At 49.3% G+C, this 15147-nt stretch overlaps 1 protein-coding gene across 1 annotated transcript in view; it reads left to right on the top strand.

Moving 5' to 3' along the window:
- IGF2BP1 (insulin like growth factor 2 mRNA binding protein 1) overlaps positions 1–15147 on the top strand; it is a 36310-nt gene that overhangs the window by 2244 nt on the left and 18919 nt on the right. The window lies entirely within an intron of this gene.

Here is a 15147-nt window from a genome sequence, read left to right as displayed (position 1 = left end):
ATTCATGGTGGATTTCAGATCTTCATTGAACTCTGGGTAGGAAGTGTAAGGGCAGTCTTGCTGCTTTCTGAAATCTGACTTTAAACATGTTGTAGCCTTAGTGTAAACCCTTGATTCTTTCACTAGCCCTCTCCCCTCATTTCAACTGGAAACTATTTCCAAATAATCCCTGGCCTTTTCTGGGTGGGAAGGTAGAGGTGGATGGCTGTGGTTTTTTGGAGGTGGTTGTAAGGATCTAGAAAGTTTAATACCAGTAATAGTTTGTCCAGTGATTTATCTTGAGATATTTAAATAACTTGGAACCATTGTATCTGTACAAGATCAATATGGCTTGTAACTATGTTTATAGAATTTGTGATTTAGCCTCCAGTGCTTGAAATACTCTGTTATTGGAAAGGCAATTAGAGTTAGGATTAAGAGATAATCAAATCGGAAGGAAGAAAAAAGTCTTAGTTATTATTTTGAAACATTTCCTGCAGATGGGAATAATAGAAAAAACCTTACACGGACACCTACTGAGTGTGACATCCATTCAGAAGATTGTGTAGGTTTGGAGTGAAAGCTGAATGTTTGAAACACGTTGATGAGAAATACTAAGAATAACTGGAATTCCAAGATATGTGGAGAATTTTTTCTTCGGCTCTTCAGCACGGTTTAAATTTTAAAGGGAATAAATTGAAAAGCAAGAGAAATAGCAAAATGTTGATGAAATGGAACCCAAAACATTTATATTTTAATTTTCATGGTGCTCTGTATTTATGGATCTTTCCCCCTAAGCCATCTGCTTGCTTTCAAGCCATTTTTAGGCTCCTTGTTCCCTCCAAAATGCACTCCTGAGGGCTCTTTTGAGTTGGGAAGGGGTGGGGTTTGTGAGGAGAGTGGGGACAGAATCTGCCTCTCCACACCCATATTAAATTCGATCTTTTGTGTGTTCTCTCCTTCCCGAAGTAATCTGGGAGCGTAAACACTGTGTCAGTTGTGTTCTGTTTCATTTTTGGGGTGGTGGTGAAAAGGCACTTCATTATTCTAGAATGAATCAATTTTGGACGTTTTTAGGATATAAAAAAGGAAAGTTTGTTTTCACGAAGTCAGTATGCTCTATCATTTTGTGTTCTTTGGGCAAGTATGTTGTGGTATGTGTTTTTAGTCTGTCTGAAAGTTGAAAGTATCTTTTCAGTTGGTTTGTTACTGGTTTTTTTTTAATCTCATGGAGCTATAAACAACAGGAACTACTTAATTCACTATGAGTAACATTTAAGCAAAATGAACAACTGCCTGTATTCTGGTGAATGTATACACTCCAGTGTTTACGAAGTTTAAAATGGAATTCTTGGTGCACTCAGTTCCACGTGAATTATGACTTTAAACGTTTTTAAGACATTCATAAAAACCTAATGAGCTAAATGGTCCTGATACATTTTTTGAGGGGGGAGTCCAACAAAAGATGATACTATTACAGCAGTTAACCTCTGAGCAATCCTGATTTTGGAGTATTAACATTTTCTTCTACTTGATAAATATAATTGTTATCTTTTTTTAAAAAAGAATTACATATTGATTGTGGAGAGAGAGGAAGGGAGGGGAGAAACAGAAACACTGATGGGTTGTTTCATTATGCATTTATTGGTTGATTACCTGACCAGGGGTCAGCCCAGAACCTTGGTGTATCTGGATGATGCTCTAACCTGAGACACCAGGCCAGGGCAATTGGCGTCTTTTTAAGAACCCAAGAGACTGAGCACTGTCCATTTAAACCGAAAATGTTAATTTCAGTTTTTAAATGGATGACATTACATTTCTCTGAGATCACCTTCTCACACCCCCCACCCCTTTCAGTGTTAGGATTTTGGTCAGCAGTTTTGGCTTTTTGTTGAGAATTTGTATGTATTCCCTCTCAAATGTTCGGGCAAAAGAGTAAAACCAAAAATCTTTTTAAAAACAGCTGTGGTGCGGGTTTGTGTTTATATTTTAGTTTGAGATAGAAGAATGGTTAAGGTAAAGGGCTACCTTCTTAGTGAGTCTTGTTTATTTTGGGAAATGGCTTGCTTTTTAAGGGAATGAAATGTTTGTTCATTTGCCCCTGTGTGGCCTTTTTCTAGAGGAATGTGACCTAACAATAGCATCCCTACTGTCAACTGGTGTCATCAAAACTCAAGGTGTTATTAAGAAAAAAATGAAGGGGACTGCAGCTTGCTTAGGGAGATGTGTTCCAGGCTTGATTTCCTTAGGCAGGCAATGGCGGTTCTTTACATTGTATTGAAGTTTGGTGGGTTAACACTTTTCCTCCCATTTCCTTTTTTTTTTTTTTTAAAGAAAGAATTGGTCTCAGCCTTCTAAGTGTGAGAACTCTCAGAAAGTGCTCAAAATGAATTGTGATTTTTACAGTTTAATTTTCTAAAATAAGCAGCTTCAAAAATTTCTGTGAAGGGATGCCTTACAAATGGCAAACATTTTTTTTTTTTTAAGTGATTTGTGGAGACTGAAGAAATCATTGGGTCACTACATGTTTTCAAAACAAGCAGAAATCTTGCCTTCAGAAATGGGTATGCCTTTAGAGAACATTGTTCTTAGGGGCTGACAATGACTTGTAAAGGGGGTTAAGAAACAAGGGAATGTCTCTGAAAAAAACAACACAGGGGCAGAAAGCACTGGCGTGGGGGGGTGGTTTGAGGCACTTTGACTTCAGTGATTGTAGGTGTCAGATGCAGCTTTCATCAAGCATGTGTTCAACAAGTATGGTCCAAGTAGAAACAGTTTATGAGACTTGCAGTAAAGAGGTTTTTTTAAGGAAAATTAGGCTTAGTGTTTGGGGGCATTAAATAAGTTTAAAAACCGTTGATTCTTAAAAGTTTTCTAAACTCTTTGGAGGAAAAGTGGAAATCAGTTCACTCTCCCCACTTTTAATTTCCATCTAGAAAGTGAACTGAGTCTATTCATAAATTAAAATTTTTTTTTCCCTGCTAGAGAAGTCCTCGCTATTTAATACTCAGTATTTCAAGATGACTTTCCTAAGAAGGATGGTGTTTGACTGTCCTTTGCAAGAGTTGGGTGTTTCCAGGACCTTTATTTTCTGACTCAAAGGGGAAAGATGAAATTTTATTCCAGTGGTTTCCCAGATGGAGAACTTCTGAGTAAAGAAGGGGAGGAATGATCATTCCCATCACAATGTATAAAAAGTATAGTTAACTCTTCCATATGTAAAGTTTTAAGGGCACAGCGTTTGGTGGGAAAAGAGCAAAACATTCTCATAATTATGTTTTAGAGATGAAATACAGGACATTAGTCATTGGAAGAATTTTGATTTTAAGGTTCCAAGCCTCTAATCTTTTAAAATTACTTTAATGTATGTCATTTGCATCTATTTTATCTGTTTGGATACTTTTAAGGCTTATTTTTGAATTTATTTACTCTAGACCCGAGTGTGTAATAACCAGTTGACAAAGACAGGCTAGAGACTACACAATTTCCAAACGTTAAAGAAAGTTTTTTTTTTTCAGATCCGTTTAGCTGAGTGAAAAAGGGGGGGACCAGCGAGTGTTAACTTGTCTAAGGTTAGGGGTTTGTGTTGAGGGGGTACGCACTGGTTGTGCCTGTGCTGATTTTTGTGAGCGTTGGGAGGGGGTGATAGTGGTGACGTTGTCATTAGAATAATTGTATGAACCAAAGGCGTCTGAAAAAAACAAACAGACATTTTGCTACCTTTTTTAGAGTTTAAATTCAGTCTTGTTGTCTCCCCATCCTCTTAAAGGATACTTACAATGTGGCTAATGTCTTCCAGAAAGTGCAGCCGACGTTTGGGGATGGAAGTGTTAGGGAGAGAAAAGGGGAGGGAAAAAAAGCAGCAGGGGAGACTGGAGAAATCAGACGAGTTAGTCCTGGGTTGGAAATTCCAGACGGGGGGAAAAAAGAGAGCGAGAGAGAGAGATAGAGAAGTGGGGGTTGGGGTGGGTTTCCCGCTTCCCTTTGAGAGAGAAGCGGCAGGAGGCGCCCCGCGACCCCCCCGGGGAGGGGGTCGCAGCCGTCAGGGTTAGAAGACCCGCGGTAGATTTCAGCCGAGGGCAGGGCTATTTTTGCTTGCGGACTTGCCTGCCTTCCCTTCCCCTTTGCAAAAAAGCAGAGCGAGTCACAGCGGCGGCGGCGGCGGCAGCTCTTCCTGGAGAGCCAGCCAGCCAGCCGGCCGGCCCGGCTGCCCCGAGCCCTCTCCGCTCGCCCCAGCCCCACTGTCTGTCTCTGCCCGCTCTGGCCGGCCCCGCCCGGAACATCCGCAGGCCGGGGTCTCCGAGGGGGGCTTCCTTCCCCGGGCCCCCGGGCCCCAGCCTGCGGTGCGCCCCCAGACTGCCTCCGCCTTAGTCCTTGGGGCCCCCCCTCCCCGACCTCGTCCACGTGGAGTGTTCCCTGCCCCTGGCCGCAGGGTGCAGACCTTCCCAGCGCCCGGCTGTCTTAGGACCCTTCCATTCTAAGGTAAAAAAGCAAGAGGCCACTGGGTAAATATGAAATGAAGGGGCAGAGGGGAGAGGAAGAGAGCGGGTTGGGGGGGAAAATAAAGAGGATGAGAGCGGCGGAGAGAAAATGGAGGCGCCTTGGCCATGGGGCGTAGGACCTTGAAGAGGGAACAGAGTCCACCAACCTGTGATGGGTAGGAAATGGACTTTCTCCTTGTACCAAAGGCCGGCTGAAACAATAACAAAGGGAGTAAGAGTAACCTGAGGCTCTGGGCGATTTTCTTCCGGTCGTAAAAGACAGACAACTGGGGCCTCCAGTGGGCCACTCGCTAGGCTGGGAAGACCTTTCTCAGGGTCTCGCCCGTGATTGGCCCCATGTTAATATAAAATTTGCACACCATTTCCACCTGTGTTGAGCACATTTCCTCTCCCTGCTCACACCTTTTAAAATGCTTGTCAAAACAGTCAGAAAAAGTCTCACCTCAAAAAGCATGGACCTAAGAAAGCATGCTTATTTGGTGATTGATAAAAGGTTGACTCAGCTAGGAAATGATCTTCCAGGAGAGCGCCGGTGACAGCCCATGCCCCTGCAAGGAGGCACTGCCAGCAGGTTCGGTCCCCAGCCCGCTGCCTCCATGCTGGCGGAAGGACTTGGATTCCCCTCAGATTTTGTTTAAAGGAGACCGTTCCTTCTAGTGGGTGGAAGGTGTCATCCATCCTACTATTGAAGACGCAGAGCCAGCTAGCTCTTTTGTAAGACCTGCTTCGTACCTTGGCAGCACAGTAGGCTTGCAGTGGGCGGTGAGGACTGAAGGAACAGGCTTGAGCTGTCACCCTGCCCAGCCTGCTGAGATGCAATGTGTGTGGATTGTGGGTACATCGCAGCGGGGAGAGTGGGTCTGGATCTCGACGTGGTAATAGAGTTGGAGAAAACCTGAGTGGAGAACACTGAAAAGTCAGCAGATACAGAACAAGCACCATCAGAAGTGCAGTCCTGGTGCAGAAGTCCAGGCTTCCAGGAACTGACCCTTTGGGCTGTGGACGGAGCAGAGCCCAGCTAACCGTCAGTGACCTGCTTTTTGAACGAAACAGCGAACAGCCGAATGATGAAAAGAATTTTTGACTAGGTCGTCCAGGTATTTTCAAGACCCCCTGAGGACAAGTGGCGTTTTGGTGGCTAAAGGCATATGAGAGACCTGTTAGGATGGGTGGGAATTTTGTTCATAGTTTAGGGGGGAGGATTGTGGAAAGGATCTCTCTCTATTTTCTCTTTTTCTTTGTACCAGGTTTGTTCCGTGGATTCTAGTCAGTCCTCTCAACATTTCCTTAGGAAAAGAGAGTTAAGGAAAACTTCGGTGTTTATTCATTTTGAATTAGTGTCCGTTAAAAAAAAAATAGTCCTTTATCTAGATGTTTTGACCACGTGAAATGGGAAATGTTAAGTCTGAGTGAAATTTGATTGTGTAGTTTCGCTTCGTTGATTGGCCACAGATAGAATGTTTAAGAGGAGAAATCAAGAGAATTGAATTTAAAAAACGGTTACGTGTACAGGTTGTGGGGTCTGCTGAGTTCTTTGGTGACCGGAGCAGGGGAAAACTCATCCAGAATTCTTGAGGCTCAAGATGGGAGGAAGCTGTATTAGGTCAGAGTCTCCCAACCCCTCTGCCCTGGGTCCCTCACACAGTCAGCTACCCAGGTGTGGAGGAAAGGTCTCCCAGGAGAGGTCTGTGTTGAAAAACAAGAGCTTTGGAGTCAGGCTGTGACGGGGAAACTAGAAAAGCTATTTAACCTCTTTTAGCTTCAACTTCTGTACTGTAAACTGCCCCTATTCCACATTAGCTATTATTATTTATTTTAGATACGGACCTCTCTGCCTCTTGTCTTTGGACCGTGTATTGCGGCTTGGGGTAGATATCTTAAGGGAGTGGGTAGGCTACTTAAATCTACTTACATGAATGTGGCGTGTATTTGTGTGGAGCACTGATGGGCAGGCACAGGGAAGGGGTTTTTTGTGTCGGGTGCTTTGACCTCTCCTACCCGTTCTCTCAGACAGCAGGCTGGGAGAGATGGGCCATACAGGGTGGGAATGCTCCCGATCGTTCGGTGGGTAAACGGGCCCTTGCTGCTGATGCTCTGAACCCCGTGCCAGGTTCCTGGCTGAGATTTCGAAGCTCGGGGCTACTGTCAAAGGTGCATGTAGGATAGTGGCGTTGGTGGGAGGAGAACCACCCTACTCCTGCAGATGAGGTAGGTCTCCTAAGAATTCTGGATGGAGGGGACTGTGGGAGTCCCTTTGACAGGGGAAGAAATGAGAGCAGCTTCCCCACTTGGTGGGAGGTAGGCGTGTCTTTGTTAATGTTCTGCTCTTGGTGAGCTAACAGAGTGGACATTCAGGAGTTGGGGATCCCTGGATGTCCAGGAAGTGGCTGCGGACAGTATTCCCAATGCCCTTGTGAGGGGGCGGAGGCAAAGCAGCAGTGTCCTCACATTCTTCCCCTGTCTCCCCCCCCCCCCCACTGGAAACAGTCCCCAAAGGTGTGCTCAGAACTCACCTTCAGGTCCATTTGCTCTCTTCAGCCCTCCCTGCTCAAAAGGGTGTACACATACCCACAACCCCTTGCACCATCTCGGTCTAGACCTGGAGTCTTGAACCTTCTCCTTCGTGGGGTGGGGAGGGGAAGGGCTCTAATCGGATGTGGTTTTTGGCCATTTAACAGGCTGGTGACTTTAATCAGTTACTAGAAAGGGTTTTACAATTAGTTCATGTGGAATGAATGATACTTGTTTCCCCGGAGTGGCATTTGGGATTGCTCGGGGCCCGTCGGCTTTCCACCAGGTCCTCTGAGGAGGAGAAAATGAGGGGAGACAGGAACTCAAGTGGGGGCCATCGGGTGGGGTAAACTCGTTGAGGATGTCTATTCAGAGTTAGAAATATTTATTCCACTTCCTCCTCCAGGTCTGTAAGTAGCTTGGGAGGAGAAGTCCAACTGTAATGGAGAGCGGTTGCTTTGCCGGGGTTTGGAGACGGAGCCTCAAATTAGAGGGCAGAGATGATCCTACACAGACAGGCTGCTGGGGGCTGCAGCTGGCCTGCGCCTCCCGAGCAGCGAGGACTGGACGGAATGGGACATTGGCTGCGGAGGCGGCAGGGTTCAGAGTGTTTCCTTCCCTCCCGTTGAAGGGCGTCCACTCTGGCAGCTTTTTATTCCATGTATAAGAAGGGGAAATCTAGCTGACCAAAGTTATTTTATCTAGAAGGAGGCTTTCTTCCCTTAGTTTATTACCATGTGGTTCCAAGCTGCTGCTGCTGCTGCTGCTGGCTTTTTTTAGCCCAGGGTTGTAGAGCGGTACCTGTCCAGAAGCCGGGGCGGGCGGGGCAGGGTGGGGGTGGAATGCAGTGATCGGCACCAATTTCATGAATATCTGAGCGTAATCTTGGATGACTAAGTCACTTCCTACTCTTGCTCCTCACTGCCCATCTTGAATGAGTAGTTTCCTTTCAGCTTTTAACTAGAAGAAACCACGCCTGTCTACACCCAAAGCTCCTTTGCTCTCTCCTAAACATCCCAAGGTCAGCAACTTTAGCCTGGAGGGGAGGTGTGTGTGTGTGGGAGGGGTGTGTCTTTTCTAGTCATTCGTTAGCCATTTTGGAGGGGAGCGGGGGAAGTGTGATTTTTATAATATATTTACAACTGAATTCCATGTCAGAAAATATTCAGCAAGGTAGTATGAACTTCAGTGATAGCTTGCATATTGTTGCAAAGGCTGCAACCTCTAATCGTGTATCCTTTCACATATGCTCGCATCCATGTATCCACTTATTTTCACATTCAGAGCCTGCTATTGTATGTGGCGTGCTCTCTTCCAGGTCCTAGAAGTACAACAGGGAACAAGGGAAAGACCTTGGTCTCGGGTGGAGATAAAAGCAAATATAATTTCTCAAATAATTTTCCCAGGGGCTTTTACATTTTCCACTTTATCCTTGGTGTTTAAAAAAAACAACTTCAAATGTGGTAACAAAACATATACAATTTACCGTTGTAATCATTTTAAGCAGTATGGTTCAGTGGTGTAAAGAACAGTCACGTTGTTCTACGACCATTCCTCTCCAGAATTCCTCCCCTTGCAAGACTGTAACTCTGTACCCCCTGAACAATACCTCCCCGGCCACCCCTCCCCCAGCCGCACTGAAACACACCACGGCCAGTTTGGCCTTTTTCTACACAGTGGTCCCCGCTCCATCCTATATATAAAATAGGAGTCTTGGCCTGATCCCTCTGCTGTATGAAATATTAATTACTCACTGGGTTTTTATCTAGCGTTAGTGGGGTTTGATTTTTTTTTTAGGGTGGAGAAGGGAGAGGGAGCTGCACAAAAGAGGTAAAAGATGAAATCCCTGCCCTCCAGCATTTTCCCTTCAGATCCAGGAAAAGCTGGGAGACAGGCAGCAGAGGCCCAGAGACTGTAGGGAATGAAAGGCACGCACCACTTCAGGAAGTAAATGGGAGGAGCGGGGCTGGACTGTGTTTGGGAGGGCAGGCCAGGCTGGGAAAGCAGGCTTGGACAGAGGAGGGGGCGCTGGGATCAGACAGGGAGGCACTTGTGGGCAGACCGTTCATCCGGAGGGGAGGGGTGGCTTGCAGACTTAGGTGGGGGGGGGGGCAGGCAGGCAGATGTCCCTGTCGATTTCCCGTTTTGAGCATCTTCTCTGCCCCCGAGCACTGTGCCAGGTGATGCGGGTCAAAAGATGAGCTGCTTCTACAATTATAGGGAGCATTCGTTGAGTATCTATCTCCTCAGAGCCTAGCCACTGTTGCTTCTTTGGTTCCTCATGAGGTGTTTACTTCATTTTATAGAAGGAGAAACTAACAAGCCGAGTGGTTCAAGTAACCTAACCAACCAAAGCCATGCCCCGAATGAGTGGTAGTGTTAGGGCTTACACCCAGGGCTTTCTTCCTGCAAGACTGAGCTCACTTGCAAGGTGGGAACAGGTGATCCTGGGTGCTCCGAGAAGTCGTCCGATCATGAGCTTTTCTCATGGGGAGATCATAAAGTTAGTGAATAAAAAAAACACACCCAACATTAATTTCTCCCTGCTCTGAATCTCCTTACTCCCCGGGTGTTTCATACCTGCTTTGCATTGTATTTTCCTCCCACTGTTGGGATTTTTGGGCAGTCTTGAGTGATTGAAGAAAACTAGATAGTTCTTCCTTTGTCTGGGTAGCTAAGCTGGGCACTGGGGATATTTTGCTCTTGGAGGGAAACACCCCACGGAGCAGGACTTGAGTGGGTGACGTTCGGGTGTATCAGTCTCAGCCCTGCCTCTGCCCGAATGTGCAAGCTGTGGGGTCTGGGGTCAGTATCTTTTCCTGGGTCTTGTTTCATCTCAGTGGTCCAGACGCCCATAAAATAAGCCGACTAAGTATTACGAGTGGTGTGAGCCTCCATCCTTTGGCACTTCTGGGAGGCACCAGGGCTGGAGCCTTTGGCAGACACCCCCCCCTTCCTTTTGTTTGGGTTCAACCCTGGGGGAAATGGGAGGGTGGAGGGGGACAGGGACTGAGCGGCATCCCTTCTCATCCCCTTTCCTCCTAGCAGGAGGGGACAAAGAGCTGATCTTCGTTACATTCCTACAAAGTCATAATTCATAGTTCATACATGTTTTTGAGGAGCAACAACCTTTTTGTCTTGACGGGCAGGCGCAGGCTTCATGGTGTAGCAGTGATGCGTGCCAGCGAGTGTCCTCCTGGGCTGGTCACTTGACCCTTCTTAGCCTGTTTCGTTAACTGCAGAACGGAAACAAAAATATCCTGAATTCGCTGGTTGTGTAGAGCAGCAATTTTTAACCTTTTTTTCAAATGCATTTAAAAATTTTATTTATTGATTTTTAGAGCGAGAGGAAGGAGGGGAGAGAGGGAGAGAAAGAAACACTGATCTACTGTTGCACTTATTTATGTGTTCTTTGGTTGACTCTTGTATGTGCCCTGACTAGGGATCGAACCCACAACCCTGGCATATCAGGACGCCACTCTAACCAACTGAGCTACCCTGCCAGGGCTATCAACTGTTTTCATCTCCTGGCACAGATAAACTAATCACTAAAATTGTGTGGCATGCCAAGAAATATATATTTTGCTTATCTGACCAAAAAGTAGGTATAATTTTGATTATTCACAGCAGGAGGCTGTGTGTGTGTGTGTGTGTGTGTGTGTGTGTGTGTTAATTTGACAATCGAAGGGAAGAGTCAGTGCCCCTGACTGAATGAATGAATGGTCAGGTGTTGCATGTTTTAAAAATTCTTGTGGAAAATTGCTGGTTTAGAGGCTCAACTCAGTCTCTTGTGATTGTCCTAAGTTCACAGCAGAGTGTGGTGCAAAGTAGTACTTTATAAACTCTAAGTATTGTGCAAATGTGAGTTATGAGATTATCACTCACGGATGACACCCCAAAAGGGCAGACAAAGGAAGTGATTCTCACCCTCAGACAAATGCCCTACTCCTCCGCAGGGGTGCCTTTGCTTTAAAGCTTCCTAGAACGCTCAGGGAGGAGGGTGGAGGGTCTTTTCTCTCCAGACCCTGATGGCCCCTTGGTTCCTTGCGCCCAGCCCGGCCCAGCCCACTCTACTCCCAGGCCGACGTTCCTGCCTTCTCAGTGGGAGGCCTTCGGGGCCGGTCCTGCCTCCTCCCGCAGCCCAGCCGAGGTCTCTAAGGAATGCCGCCTCCCGGGCCATTTTCTCCCCTCCAAGCTTTTGCGGCCCCACTTACAGCCCCCTACCCCCAACCGGTTCCCACTTAAATGCTTGCAGGCCTGTTTGCAGCGGGAAGCCCCCTCCCCCACAGGACCACCTCAGTCACAGCCCTGACCACGGGGAGGTCGGGTCTGGATTTACTAAAGGACCCCGGAGGGGGGAGCCTGCCCCTTGCTGGTTGCCTGGCTCGCTGATGGGGTCGGGTTTCGGCTGGTGGCTCTGGAGAGAGAGACAAAGGGCAAAGTCCTGGTCCCCACCCCCACCCCGGTGCGTGTCCCCTCCCCCTCGGGGCCCTGTGCGCGTAGCCCAGGGCCCCCTGGCCCGGGCGGGACCGACTCAGAGCGAGTCGGGGAACCCCCGAGGGAATTCTGGTGGCAGAACATTCTAGACAGACTGGTGGGGACACGCAGCGGAGGGGGGCCTCCCCGAGGGCATCCTCTGCCCGCCTCCCAGAGCTGCGCCGACTGGGCCCACCCAGCGGCTGGGGTGGGAGGGTGAGCGCTCAGCTTTCCCGGGGTTAGGTGAGCGGGGCTGGGGGAAGGGGCCGCCCACGTGGGGCACCGGCCGGCCGACGCCAGCCCGGCCGCTCAGCTGCTCAGACCTTCTCAATTGCCCGTTCATGAGGGCTCCCCTCCTCCCCCCAGCTGCCGCGGCCCTCCCCCGCCTTCAGCTGCTGCCGCCCTTCCCAGGCACCTCTTTCTCCCCCAGTTGCCCAGCCTGCGCCCACTTTCCGCAGTGAAAGCCTGCTCGCCGCCTCTGGTCCCGCGGTCTGGTAGGGACCTTGCCCCCTGCTCCTGGCCGAGGGTGGCTGAGAGCCCTCGTGGAGGGCGCCACGCACCCGGGAGGACGGGAGCCCTGGCCTGGGGAGGGGAGGACCTCCATATCTGAGAGGGCTTTATGCTCCGGCCCCAAGCCCGGGTGGAACCGGGGGTGGTGTCCCTGTCTGATGGAGAACGACCTCACCAGGAAGAAGCAGACACGGGCCTCCTGAAGTTTCTGACCGCCAACAGGTCTTTGGCCGCTGAAGTGAACGCGCTGAGTCTCTGGAGGTGGTGAACCTTGTGTTGGAGGGACACGACCGGAGCTTCTTTCCATGGATAGGATGCGCTATTATTACTTATTTTAAATCCTTCCCCGAGGATATGTTTATTTACTGGTTTTAGACATAGAGAGACACACACACACAGACAGGCATCGATCGGTTGCCTCCTGCGCATGCCCTAACTGGGAACCCAGCCGGTAAACTTGTGTTGTCCCGGTGGCGCTCCAGCCGGCTGAGCCACCCGGCCAGCGCAGGATACGTTATTATTTCAACATGTATGCTGGGATGCAGTCTCACCCTTTCCCAGGGAACGTTCGGTTCCAAGAATGGCTGAATCCCAGAGTCTTTTTCTCCGTGCAGAACTGTGAATTGCAGCCTGATTTCTCTTGGGGCCAGTCTAGTTTCCTTTTCCTCGCTTTTGAGAGCTTCACTTCCCAGTCCTTGCCTTCAGCTGGGTTCACTCCCGGCACTCTCTTCCCGCCCGGGCGGCGACTTTTCTCCATTTTCCAGGCCTGCCCCATGCTGCCTCCTGCGGAGCACCAGCCCCACCCTCAGCCAGGTCTCAGGGGCCTCAGAGTGCCAGACCGTTTGGTTCTTAAGCTTTCTGGAGAGATGCTGATACCTCTACAAAGCGGGGGTGAGAGCTAAACCAACGTGTCCTGCCAGGCTGGGGCAGGAAATGGCCTTTCTAGCCCCCCTCCACCTTTCCTTCACTCAATCAGAGCCTATTAACCCTTCTCACCCCCAGGGAAGATTCCAGAAACACTTCCGCACCGCCAGCCTAGGAAGAACAGAGCAGTGGCGACTGCTGGTAATCGAACGGTTAATGCCCTCTCCACCCATCGCTTGCCTCAACCTGGAAGGTTGCACCGCTCACATTTGGTCCCCTCTTCCATTTGTCTCCACGCCTTGGGTTTATCCTGATGGTTTCTCTTCTCCACCCCCCTCCCCCCATTCTCTTTCCTCCTACTTCACATCGAAGAGCACACGTAGCCAGCTCCCGCTCAGGTGGAAGAGAAAGAGTCCAGGCAGAGCGAGCACAGCGGAGGGAGGGGGTGACAGTTGGCCCGGCGGACTTGGGCTCCGTCTGGAAAGAGCTCCACTGACTCAGAGCTTCTGTTTTGGCTTCCTCCGGCGCTGCCCAGATGGGCACGAAAAAAAATGTGGGTTCTCTTGTCAAACCATGCATTTCTGAGATGAGAGAACTGAGCACAGTGTTCATCCGTGAGGTCTGCTTGCTCTCTAACGCCGGGGGAGCACCTTCCCGCTCCGGGCCCCACACTGTTGCTTCCTTGCCTGTCCCAAACCTAGATACAATTTGGTAAGACTGAATCATACTCTTTTACCCTGCTAACAAATCTGACAGTCATCCAGCCGTGTTATAGGGTAGTTAGCTTTTCTGCAAGTTAAATCCTGTGCCCAAATTGGAGCCGCATGCAGTGAAAGCCAGTTGGCACGCACTTAGCCATAGAGAATATGGGCACTTTTCCTGCTGCTGACATCGGGGCTGTGCAGCCTCTGCTGCGTTAACACTTCTTGTCAGGGAGAAAGCGGTGCGGTTTGGTGAGATGCGCACAAACCGCTAGTCGGGGAGGAGAGCTGAGTTCTGGTCCCTCCTCAAAGTTGCCGAGTCTCTTCCTTTTTCTTGAGCTTCAGTTTCTCCATCTATAAGGCGAGAGTGACTGTTTGGAGCTTACAGTTCTCCTGTCTTATTGTAGGAATGTAACTTCAACTGGAACGTAGTGCTGGGATAGAGTGTGTGTGTGTGTGTGTGTGTGTGTCCATCCTTGTTCACATAAGCCCAGTGGTCTCTCCCCTTTCCTGACTTCAGGTAGACCAAGAGCATGTTAAATATGGTGCATGAGCCTTCCCAATGGGAGGGACTAAGGTTCAGCCAAGAGTCGTCTTCTGTGGTCTTGCTTTTCCTTCCTGCTGGTCCCCAACATCGGCGCAGGAGTTGGCACACACGTGGGGCAGTGCGTGTGTGCCACAGACATTTAAAGACCATGTCCATGGGACCACAGATACAGTCCAGCAGTGGCCCTGTCTTCAAGCCCCTCCCACACTCTGCCTGGTTCCAAACCTCCCAATAAGTCAGTGTTTTCCCTGCCAGCCCCTACCTTGCCATCAACCCAGTGACCCACCTGCCTTCCCGCTAGCCTGCCTGCCTGCCTGCCCAGCCTCTGGATCAGCCTGGCACCGAGCCCTGGGCACCAGGCCAGCTCCTCCTCCCCTCCCCAGCCCCGCCTCCTTTCTCAGCTATTGCCGTGCCTGGAGCGTGCCAGGTCCGCCCCCTTCAGAAGCTTCCCCGGACAATTATTTTTTTTCTCTCTCCACTTCTCCACACTGTAGGGAGAAGGAGGCAGGGTGGGGAGGAAGGAGTAGGTCATTGGTGATCTTATGGAAAAAGCAGAGGTTGGCACGTTAGGACTTTTTTTACGCGTGACTTCTAGTTGGGAAAAACAACTGGGAAGGGAGCCAGCTCTTGGGAGGTTGCTTCTGCTCCCATGTCAGCCGCGTGGGACTTGCTTGTTGCGGAATCAGTGGGCTCACCCGCTTCTGCAGGGATCCAGTGGACGACCCACCTGCACGCCTCAATTAACTTTGTCCCTAGCTCAGTGGATTGAGCTCGGACTGCGAACCAAAACTTTGTCCATTCCCCTTTCCCATCCCACACCAGACTGGGGTCCCCTGCTGGACTGGAAACTCCCTGCGAGCAGGAGGCATGCCTGTCCCCGATGCTCTCCGCTCCGCAGCCCAGTGCCCAGCACCGTGCACGGGAAATGCGAAGGGACACACACACATAAGTGTGAACATTTTCTGATAGCCACCTTAAGAAAGAAAAAGGGTGAACTTAGTGTAAAAGGTTAATTCAAAAATTAATTTAGAAATCAAAAGATCTGTTCAACGTGGGA

This window comes from Phyllostomus hastatus, unplaced genomic scaffold (assembly GCF_019186645.2).
Source record: "Phyllostomus hastatus isolate PE091 unplaced genomic scaffold, TTU_PhHast_1.1 phas_contig_210, whole genome shotgun sequence".
NCBI classification, from domain to species: domain Eukaryota; kingdom Metazoa; phylum Chordata; class Mammalia; order Chiroptera; family Phyllostomidae; genus Phyllostomus; species Phyllostomus hastatus.
The sequence above is the reverse complement of the archived record's forward strand: the minus strand, read 5'-3'. Positions and strand labels throughout refer to the sequence as shown.